Raw genomic sequence first — 10,773 nt, 5'->3', positions numbered from 1 at the left:
GATAATTTTAGGAGTAATTTCTAATAAAAAATAAGAATTTATGCCTGATACTATGGACACTAATACTACGCAAATTTATGTTTGATATTGTTGCACATACAGGGGCTTGGGACCGTGAGGAAGAGTGAAATATGCCAAGGACAGAAGGCTCTAAAAGTTCTCACAGAAGTGGTTTGGGAAGGTCTTCCAGTTGGAAGACAGGTTATACAGCTGGTCTCGGGGTCATGGCTCCATGGCAAGTGCACTCTTTTGCCTAGAGTTTGGTCCTGAGTCAATGCACAATTTTTCTGAAGTTGTGTTCATCCACATCCTATGTAGGATTGAGGAAATGTCCAGTGCCCACAACCAGAAATAAGCTAAATCTTCACTTTTCTTTCACCCTGTAAACCCTGCATCCAATCCACTAGCAAACCCTCTGGGTGTTACTGTGGCGTATTGTGGAAAGGAAGTCTCAGCACTTTTCCTCTAGTCATGTTTGTCTGCTGCTGGTGACCGTTGGCACCTTCCTGGTGTGTCCCTCCTTCCAGCCCACTGCCTGGCAGTCCTTCCTCCACCCAGGTGCCAGACCATGGCCTGCTCTTCCTCATGCTCTTCAGTGGTTTCCTACTGTTCTTAAAAAAAAATATTTTATTTATTATTTTTATTTTATGTGTATGAGTGTATTGCTTGCATATGTGTAAGCACACCTGTGTTGTGCAAAAGGAGGTCAGAAGAGGGTATCCAAATCCCCTGGAACTGGAGTTACAGAGGGTTGTTACTTGCCATGAGGGTGCTGGGAATCGAACCCAGGTCCTCTGCAAGAGCAACAGAGCTCTTAACCACTGAGCCATCTCTCAGTGAAGTCCCCACTGCTCAGAGCCCCACTGCTCTCTTAAGGACAGTGAAGTCCTTGCCATGGCCTCAAGGCCCTCTGTGGCATGGCCCTCTCCTCCTCTGACTTTATTCATCGAAGCACTCTTGTTCCTTTTCCCTTTGGTACTCTTTGGTAATTTCTCAAGGTTCACCAGCAATGCTCCTACCTCAGTACCTTTGCACATTCCTCTACTGGAAAACCCTTTAGATATTCAGAGTCCTTCCCTTACCATACCTGAGCCCCACACTGTCCCTTTTGGTATCCTTATCTCACTTTATGTTCCACCATGGCACTTACCTCTATCACCTGATGTGGCAATTATTTCATATTTTTACCTAGTTTTGTCTCTTCCCGTGAAAACTCAAACTCTGTGAAGTAGGGCATTTGTCTGTTCATTGCTTCGTCTGCGGGACCCTGAACAGGCAGCTTACGTAGTATTGTTTATGAAGACTGAAGGGCTGTCCACTGGCTAGTGACATCAGATTAGTGAGAAATTATTGGAGTCCATTTTTACCTCAGTTGTTACCCAGCAGTGTTGAGCTTCTTTCTTTCTTTTTTCTGGTGCTGTGGATTGAAACTAAGGCCTTGCACATGTAAGGCGCACAGTCTACCACTGGGCTGTATCTCTAGTCCTCAGTTCTCTCCTTGTAAAATCGATGCCAGAGTTGCTAATAAGCTGTAATAGTTCAGATTCACAGACCCTTCTCTCTTTGCCAGTGTTAGTGTAGTGCTCAGAAGATGTGTCAAGCAACAAATGGAGCCAAAGGCCTTAATGGACCTATGTTTTCTGTCCTCTTATTAGGTTCATTCTGTCATTTTCTCTCCCTCCTAGTTTTTGTTTTTAGAGAAATGGCGCTACTTTGAACTGACAGAATGTTTCAAATTGAAGGTTTTTGATGTGACCCAACTAAAATCTCAAATTTTTAGCTAAAATCAAGGATCAGAAAATTATTTCTGTGTAAGCCAGCTAGAAAATTCTCCACAGCGCCCTATGGTCTTTTAACTGCTGGTCCTTGATAGTGTGAGGGTAGGCATGGACCAAGCTCCAACACGAGGGTGAAGCATCACAAACCTCAACAAAACTTTATAATGACAGGTCTGCTGGATTTGGAATGTGGGTCTTAATGTGCTGATACCTGGCCTTAACTAACTCCTGTCTTTCTAGACCGTGAGCTCTTGAGGGCAGGAATGGGATCTAACACACATAACTGAGTACAAAGGCATATCTGTTGAAGATGCAATGAACATATAGACAGTAGGCAAATCCATGAATAATTCATAGGTGGATGCTTGGGGAGATGAGCCCACCATGGCTCCAGAATCCAGGGCTCTGGAACATGATGCAGAGCCACGACCGGGAAGGTGGCATATTTCACTCCTAAGATTCTTTACCTTTTAACTTCTCTCAAGTCAGTCATGTTTCTCAGTGATCTCAGAGACACGACTTCCTTTTGAATGGTGCATAAAATAACAGTAAATTCCCTCACCCCTGGCTCAGGGGCCATTGCAGAAGAGGGGTTCATAAGCCCCGACCCCTACCTACGGAGCTACTGACAGTTGATAGCTTCTGGGGGAGGGAGAATCGGATTTTTTTTTAAGGTGTGGCTACTGGTAGGTCAACTACACTTCAGGGGATTGTCCCATATCTGTAAGTATGTGGGCAGTTCAAATTGGACTTGGTTATAAAATACAAAAAGGACATGAAGTTGGAAGGGAAGGAGAGGGTGGATCTATGAGGCAATAGGGGGAGGAATGGGGGCTAATACCCTTGAAATACATTGTACACATGTATGCAATTGTCAAAGAATTAATAAAATAGTATATTTTAAAAAAGAAAAATGGTATCTCCCATAATTGCTGAAATCCTAAAGTTGAAGAAATAGGCTCTTCTTAATTGGATTCTTAGATGATTATAGTGACCAACAGAGCAGTATGTGGTGATACACACTGGAATCTCACACTTATGTGGCTGAGGTGGAAGGATCATGAGCTCAAGGCCAGCCTGGGCTACATAACAAGTTCCAGATCAGCTGGGACTAAAGAATAGACAAAGAAAACACCTACCACAGTAAGAACTATGCTGTTTATGCAGTGACAATTGCAAGGGTAGATCTTGAGAACAGAGGCTATTGCTTTCTAAAGCTCTCAAATATGGAAATTCACAGTGAACTGATGAAAGTTCAGTGTATTCTCAAGTTTTGGACCATCAGTGTTTTAAGAGTTTTTAAAAGTTATATCTTCTTTATCATAGAGCTAAAAAAATTATTGATCCGGGAATTATCAGTCAAAATACAGTTTTAAATTATATATATTTATGTGTGTCGGGGTATGTATGTCTGCTTGCCCATGAGGGCACATATGGAGGCCAGAGGTTGACATCAGGATGCCTTCCTCAATTGCTTCTCCATTTTATTTTTGCTTGCCTATGTGTGTATGGCTTGCATGCAGGTATGCATATTTGCAAGTGTGTGGGCACAAAGTTGATGTCAGATAGCTGTCTTCCTTGATCGCTCTCCACTTTGCTTATTGAAGGAGGCTCTTTCACTAAACCCAGAGCTCACTCATTCAGGCTAGTACAGTTAGGCAGCGTATCTTTGGGATCTCATCCTCCCAAGTACTAGGGTTACAAGTAGCTACCACACCCACCTGGATTTTTACATGGGTTGTGGGGTTCCAAACTCCAGTCCTCAGGCTTGCACAGCAAGTGCTTTATCCACTGAGCATCTCCCCAGATCCATCTTACTTTTTTGAGACATGGCCTGTCACTAAATCTGGAGCTTGCCATTTTGGCTAAGCTTGTGAGCCAGCAAGCTCCAGGGATCCACTTGTCTCTGCCTTCCAGTCCAAGACAGGCCCATGCTGGTGTTTTAGGTCGGTGCTGGGAATCTCAGCTGGAGTCCTCAGCAAACACTTTACCCATTGAGCTGTCCTCCCAGCCCATGACTGATACTTTGTAAATTTTGTTCTCTCTGAGAGTAATTCATTAGAAAGGAAATGGTTGTAGGGAGGTAAGGAAGGTTCGCTGCCTTTGGGCTTCCAGGCTAAGACCAGGACCATTGCTGTCTTTAGTTCCTCACTTCAGAGTGGCAGTGTATTTATTTTCCTGTAACCAAGAAGAGCCACATATCTGAAATTGTCCAAGACCAAAGGCAAAGCCAGGTGCACCCCCACTCTCTGTCCCTGGGAGCCTGTAGTTTCTCTGGAAGTGTTCCCAGACATGCAGCTGATGAATGTGACCCTGTGTTTGCCTAGTCACCACTACTCCCTTTCCCCACACACCCATGTGAAGTTGAAGGAAGCCTTGCCCTCCTGTGCCACTAATGTCACAGACCACTACTCAGCACTCATGAAGATATTGTCCCTTCCCAGCCTCTTGAGAAACACTTGCTGGAGCAACAGAAGAGAGGGACAGGGCTTTATTTCATTTAGAAATCCCAGAAACAAACTGATTATTACAGTGAGTGTTTTATAGATTACAAAGTAAGCATGAGGGCTGGAGAGATGGCTCAGTGATTAAAAGTACTGGCCACTCTTGCAGAGAGGACTCAAGTTTGGGTCCAGCACTCACATGATCACTAACAACCATCCTAATTCCAGTTCCAGAGGATCTCACACTCTTTTCTGGTGCCTATGGGCATTGCATGACACAGGTGCCCTTACATATATGTAGGCATAACATTCATACACATAAAACAAAATAAAACAAAAAAGCATAAGCCAGGCATGGTAGCACATGCCTTTAATCCTAGCACTCAGGAGGCAGAGGCAAGCAGATCTCTATGAGATAGAGGCCAGCCTGGTCTACATAGTGAGTTCCAGGCCAGATGGGGCTACAGGAAAACGATGTCTCAAAAACAAAACAAAACAAAAAAAACCCCAAAACCCAAATGAATAAGCTTCAAGTTTCCCTATTCCCAGGTGATTGTGCTCAAGCATGAATATATATTAAAAATCTTCAGTCTCAAGTTTCCTAGAAGTCTGCCTCTTTTTAAAGACGTCACCAGACACCTGCCCTTGTACTTTGGAACCTCTCTGGTACCTTTGTCTGTATCTATGATGAGGCTTTGTTGCATATCAGACTATATTTGGGAAAGTTTTCTACAGTGCTTAGAAAACAGGAAATTGCCATCTTTGTGGACTGTGAATTGAATTGCAGATGGAAAACCCCTTCTTGGGACTCTCGCAGGACCATCTGAGTTCCCATTGCACCTGGTGAGAGCAGGCACTGACTGCAGGAGGGGACACACTATACATATGTACATAGACATTTATTAATGATCAACTGGGGAATTTGGTGTGGAATGATTTCACTGTTTTAAGAATATGGCAGGTTGTTCTTATACAGACTAAGATGGTTATGACAGTACTAGGTGACATATCTTATGGGATCGCCATTGTGTATCGTCTGTTATGTGAGACATGGTTATGTGGCATTTGACAATAATTATTTGATACTAACTTCAAGCTCAGTGCTACCTCATTAGTTCACAATGTTCACAGAATGAGACAGCACAATACTGTTATCAGAAGCAAAGTTGTAATTCTTGTTCCTCTGGTGATTGGTTTATGGGCTTTTTTCCCCTCTGTGACACCCTTACCCTTTCATCATTGAAAGAATGGGTGGTGGACTTGATCAAAGTATATTACATGTATGAAATTCTCAAACAATCTGACATTTTAAAAAAGAGACTTTTTGGAGCTGGAGATGTGGATTAGCAGTTAAGAGGACTGGTTGCTCTGCAGAGGACCCAGGTTTGGTTCCCAGCACCTACATGGTGGTTAACAACTGTCCTTATCTCCAGTTCCAGGGGATCCAATGCCATCTTCTGACCTCCACAGGCATTGCCAGCACATGGTGCACTTACATGCAGGCAATACACTCATATACATACAAAATAAAATAAATAAAAGTAATATTTTAAAAACTTAAAAAAAATTCAAGCAAAGCCTGGTGGCTTTGATCACACTGCTGTCCATTCTAGGTGCTCACCTTCCAGCCTCCTCCTTTCTGCAGTCTCCACTGGCATCTGCCCCCCACTTTCCATGTCTCAGCAGTAGTTATTATTCAGTCTTTTCTGCCTTAGGAAGCAGTGTCCATTAGTTAAATAATACCCCTTCCATAAAATTTCCTTCGGCTACTAGCACTCTAGACACAAACCCAGCTGGACAAGGTCCTGCATTCAGTGGTAGAGCCAACAAGTTCCTTACCTGAGCTCCTTTTATATTAAAACAAAGCAAAAATCAAGCAGGGAAATCAGCTAATCAGGAAGGTGGTTAGTGAAACAAACCCATAATAATGGTGTTTTATTGCCTCTGCTTCTGGAATGTTTCAACTGAGGTAGAGGAAGGAGTCAGGTGACATGGAAAAGAGCCATGGATGTGTCTCTGCCATGTTTTCTTTCTTAGACTATTAACACAGAGTGAAGGGCATGGCTCAGTGGTTAGAAGCCTGGGCTGTGTGCTCGGATGAGCTCCATTTGCCTCCCAGACCCTCCACTTCACAGCTATGTGACAATCACTGTTAAAGCCATGTCTGCACTGTGATTAGGATCATGCTATCTCTACCAGGCTGTGAGAGTTAAAGAAAGTGATTGAATGAAAGGAGGCTTGGCCATTTTTAGTCACCCATATCATTATGCTCCTGAGTGGGTATGAGGCTGGGTGGCACAGTCACCATGACGTGCTGGGCTGCCCATGAAGGGTGGGAGGCCTTACACTCTCCAACTGGATATACCACTTTAGACCTTCTTGGAGAGAGTTGGAGAGGATGAGTGAGCACTGACCAGGTCTTCCCAGGGAGCCTGGCTGGAATCCAGACCACACAATGGCCACAGAGACATCTGACCCTCATATAATCCAAGGCCATAGTGCAGGCTAAGTGCAGGGAAAGAAAACCTGCCACCATAACACCTGGGGGAGGTAGCACGTGTTTCCACATGTATGTAGAGAAACTCTTGCCACCTCATCATATCCAAATTTGTTTCTGGGAAAAGTCTTTGAAACAAAAATTTTAACTAGAAGTAGGTTAGAACTGCCAATGGCTATGGAATGAGAGCAGAGATGACAGGACAGAGACATAGCTTTGGATCTGCATGTGCCTCAACATTTCATGCACAAAGGACGTTCTCAAGGGATTTTGTGATAAATAGGGAAGTTACTAATCGGATTGAGGTCTGAGAGAATCAGTATAGCTCTTATAGTAACAATATAACCAGGACATTTGGGGGAAAGGTGGCTACTTCCTGTTAAGATAGTACAGAAATAAAGATTTCTGCGCTGGAGAGATGGCTCAGTGGTTTAGAGTACTAGCTGCTCTTGCAGAGGACCCAGGTTTGGTTCCCAGCATCCACATGGTAGCTAACATCATTTGTAACTACAGTTCTAGGGAATCTGATACCCTTTCCTGACCTCTTTGAGCATTGCATGACAAGGGTACACTTACATATGTGCAAGCACTACACTCATACACATAAAAATAATTTTTTAAAAAAATCAAGATTTCTGCCAGGTGTGGTGGTGCACACCATTAATCCCAGCACTTGGGAGGCAGAGGCAGGCGGATCTCTGTGAGTTCAAGGCCAGCCTGGTCTACATAGTGAGTTCCAGAACAGCTGGGGCTACAGGGAGACCCTGCCTCAAAAAAAAAAATCAATATTTCTGACTCTACATTCTTGTCTGTGTATGACTCAAAGAAGGTCTGCATTGTGGGTGTTCCCACAGCTTGGGGCAGCACACACACACCTGTTTCATATTTTATCTTGTAGCTTTGGAGGACAGCTGGGGCTACAGGGAGACCCTGCCTCAAAAAAAAAAATCAATATTTCTGACTCTACATTCTTGTCTGTGTATGACTCAAAGAAGGTCTGCATTGTGGGTGTTCCCACAGCTTGGGGCAGCACACACACACCTGTTTCATATTTTATCTTGTAGCTTTGGAGGAGCCTGAATCCAGGGCCTTGTACATATGAGGCAAATGCTCTGCCTCTGAATTAAAGCCCTTTCAAACCTATTGTTGAAACCTGTTGTTACAATTAAGTTCAACCTGGTCTTTATTGAACAAAGAAAATTTTTTGTGGTTAAAATGTTTTTTGATTTATTTTTATTTTATGTGTATGAATGTTTTGCCTGCATGTATATAAGTGCACCCATGCATGCAATGCCCACAGTGGCCAGAGGAGGGTGTTGGGAACAAACCCAGATCCTCTGTAAGAGCAGCCAGTACTCTTAACCAACTGAGCCATCTCTCTGTCCTTGGGTGTTTTTTTGATTCCATGAATTTTGGAAAAATAACTCCCTCTTTTCTTCTTTTCAACCCTAAAGAAAATGCCCAGAATTGACAGAGTAAATAGTGGCCCTGCAGGTTGCTGAGGTATGTGTTTGCAGAAGGCACTGTCTGGTTGCAACTGTGTGGGCTCTGCAATCAGACCCACCTCTGTTACTCTAACACTCACTAGCTGGAAGGCTTAGGCAACTTATTTATCCTCTGTAAACTTTAGTGTCCTTAGTCATAAAAAGGGATTAAGTCAGGTATGGTGGGCATACTTGTAATTCCAGCACTCAGGAGGCAGGAGGATAAGTTGTGAGTTCAAGGGCAAGATAGGGCTACATAGTAAATTAAAGGACAGCCTGGGCTACATGGTGGGTCTCTGTCTTTAAAAAAAAATAGAAAGATTGTCACGAGGATGAAATAAATCATGTGTATATATTAAGGTAAATTCTAAGTGTTTGAAAAAGATCTCAAAATATAGCAACTTAAACTGTCATTTGTCACCTGAGGCTGGCCTAGGGACACTGCTCCATTGTTCAGGGAGAATTTCAGCATGCTGGCCCTCAGCACCTGGTCTCCTGGATCACTGTCTGCTCTGGGGCCCAGCTGGGGAAGGCATGAGCCAAAGGCAAGGGAATGTGGCTTGTCTCCACTGCTGGAGAAGAATGGGAAGCTGTGCTCCTCACTTCTGCTCCCATCCACTGCCATAGCCTCCTCTACTCACATGGGCACAGCTACCAGCAGAGAACACTGGAAAGTAGAGTCTTTAGGTGGTCGTGCCTCCAGGGGAAAAACGGTAGTTTTACTAGAAAGCTAGCAATTTGCCACAGTATGTAGCATGTTTAGCATGTTGCTAAAAAACAAAATCCTGTTATTTTCATGTTATCTTTAGTATGTGGTTTCTTATTTTTTTAAGACACAGTCTCCCTGTAGCCTCAGCTTGCCAAGAACCAGCTTTGTAGATCAGGCTGGCCTCAATCTCACAAAGATCTGTCAGCCTGTGCCTCCTGATTGCTGGGATTAAAGGTAAGCACCACCATGCCTGACTAGAACAGTCTTTACCTTAATTGATGTGGGAAGACCTGGCCTGAAAGACCTAGCCTGAAAGTGGGCAGCACCATTCCCTGGGGTTTGGTCCCTGGACTCCGAAAGAGAAAGGTAGCTGAGCATGGAGTATGCATGCATTTATTTCCCTCTGCTTTCGAATATGGATGTGATGTGAGCAGCTGCTTCAAGCTGCTGCTGCTGTGAGCTCCCCACAGTGATGGACTGTAACTGTGTGCTAAATAAGTCCTTTCTCCTCTAAGCTAGTTAGGGTGTTCTATCATGGCAGCAGAAATGACAGCAGTGTCCTCCAAATCGAAACAGTCCTTTCTGCAGGGAGGGGGAGGAGGGAGCCTTTCCAAGGCTTAGCAAGCTCCCAAGGAGCTGCGGGGAGCCAATTGCAAGTTAGGCAGAGAGCTCCAAGGACGCAGCTTCACAGTGGCCACCAGTGCTGGGATGGGCTTTCCACCTACACGGTTGCTTTCGAGTCCCCCCATGCTCCTGTAAGCAACCCCAATAAAATCACTGGTTTCCTGAGACAGAATTGGGTGGAACTGTTTCTTTGGGTGTCACTGGTGTCCTGTGTGGGTGATTGGACATTTGCTCATGTCTTCTCAGGAACAGTCATGCAACAGTCAAACATGCTCAAAGTGGTTGCCGACATACAAGTATGATGTGACTCACTTCTGAAGGAACGTAAAATACCTTTGGTAATATAGGTTTGGCGTGCATGAGCATATTGGATAGGCAATAGAGCATCTCAGTCTGGGCCCCGCTAATTATGTACATGTCCAAACCAAGAAACAAATAGGAATTGCTGCAGTTTGGACCTTGAATGTTCCCCAAAGATCCATGAGTCAAAAGTTTGGTCCTCTGGGTAGTGGGAACTTTAAGAGGCAAGGCCTTGTGGTCCTTAGGTCACTGGGGGTGTGCTCCTGAAGGGAACTGTGGGGCTCTGGCTTCTTCCTGCTTCTTATTTGTGTTTTGGCCATGAGCTGAGCAGTTTTGCTTCACCTTGTGCTTGCTGCTATGATGTACCGCCTCTTGACAGGTAAAAACCAATGGGGCCAATTGATCATATAGGCTGGAAACTCTAAAAGTCTGAGCCCGTCACCTGTCTCAAAGCAAAAGCACAAAAAGCAAAGAACACCCGTCTTTTCTGTTAGGTATCTTGGGCATTTTAAGTGGTGGAAAACTAGCATTAGGATAAATGTGGTTTGCAAGTCAGGGAGCTTTAATTCTTTTGTGGAAATTATGAGATAGGTCTGATCAATGCTGGGCACTGAGCCAGAGGCTTAAAAATAACTGAGTCGCTGTGAATACTTGCTTGTGTTCCTGGTATGGAGGGCAGGCAGTCTTGGGGAAAACACATAGAGGACATTACAGGTCAGCGGTCAGAGTCTCAAGGTGGATTGCCCTGGATGCATGGGGGGGTAGGCAGCCAGGAAAGTCTCTGAGTCTGGTTGGAGTTCATCTGCAACGCAAGGGCAGAACATGTTGGAGCAGAAGCAGGAAAGACAGGGCAGCAATGGTTCCTGGTGGTTGGGTCCAGGTGGGGCTGGGGAGGCCTAGAGGGGTAGGCAGAGAGGCAGGGGGGAAGGGGGCAGCC

Source organism: Nannospalax galili, unplaced genomic scaffold, assembly GCF_000622305.1.
Source record: "Nannospalax galili isolate Female #2095 unplaced genomic scaffold, S.galili_v1.0 scaffold113, whole genome shotgun sequence".
In the NCBI taxonomy this organism is placed as follows: Eukaryota; Metazoa; Chordata; class Mammalia; order Rodentia; family Spalacidae; genus Nannospalax; species Nannospalax galili.
Note: the sequence above shows the minus strand (reverse complement) of the source record.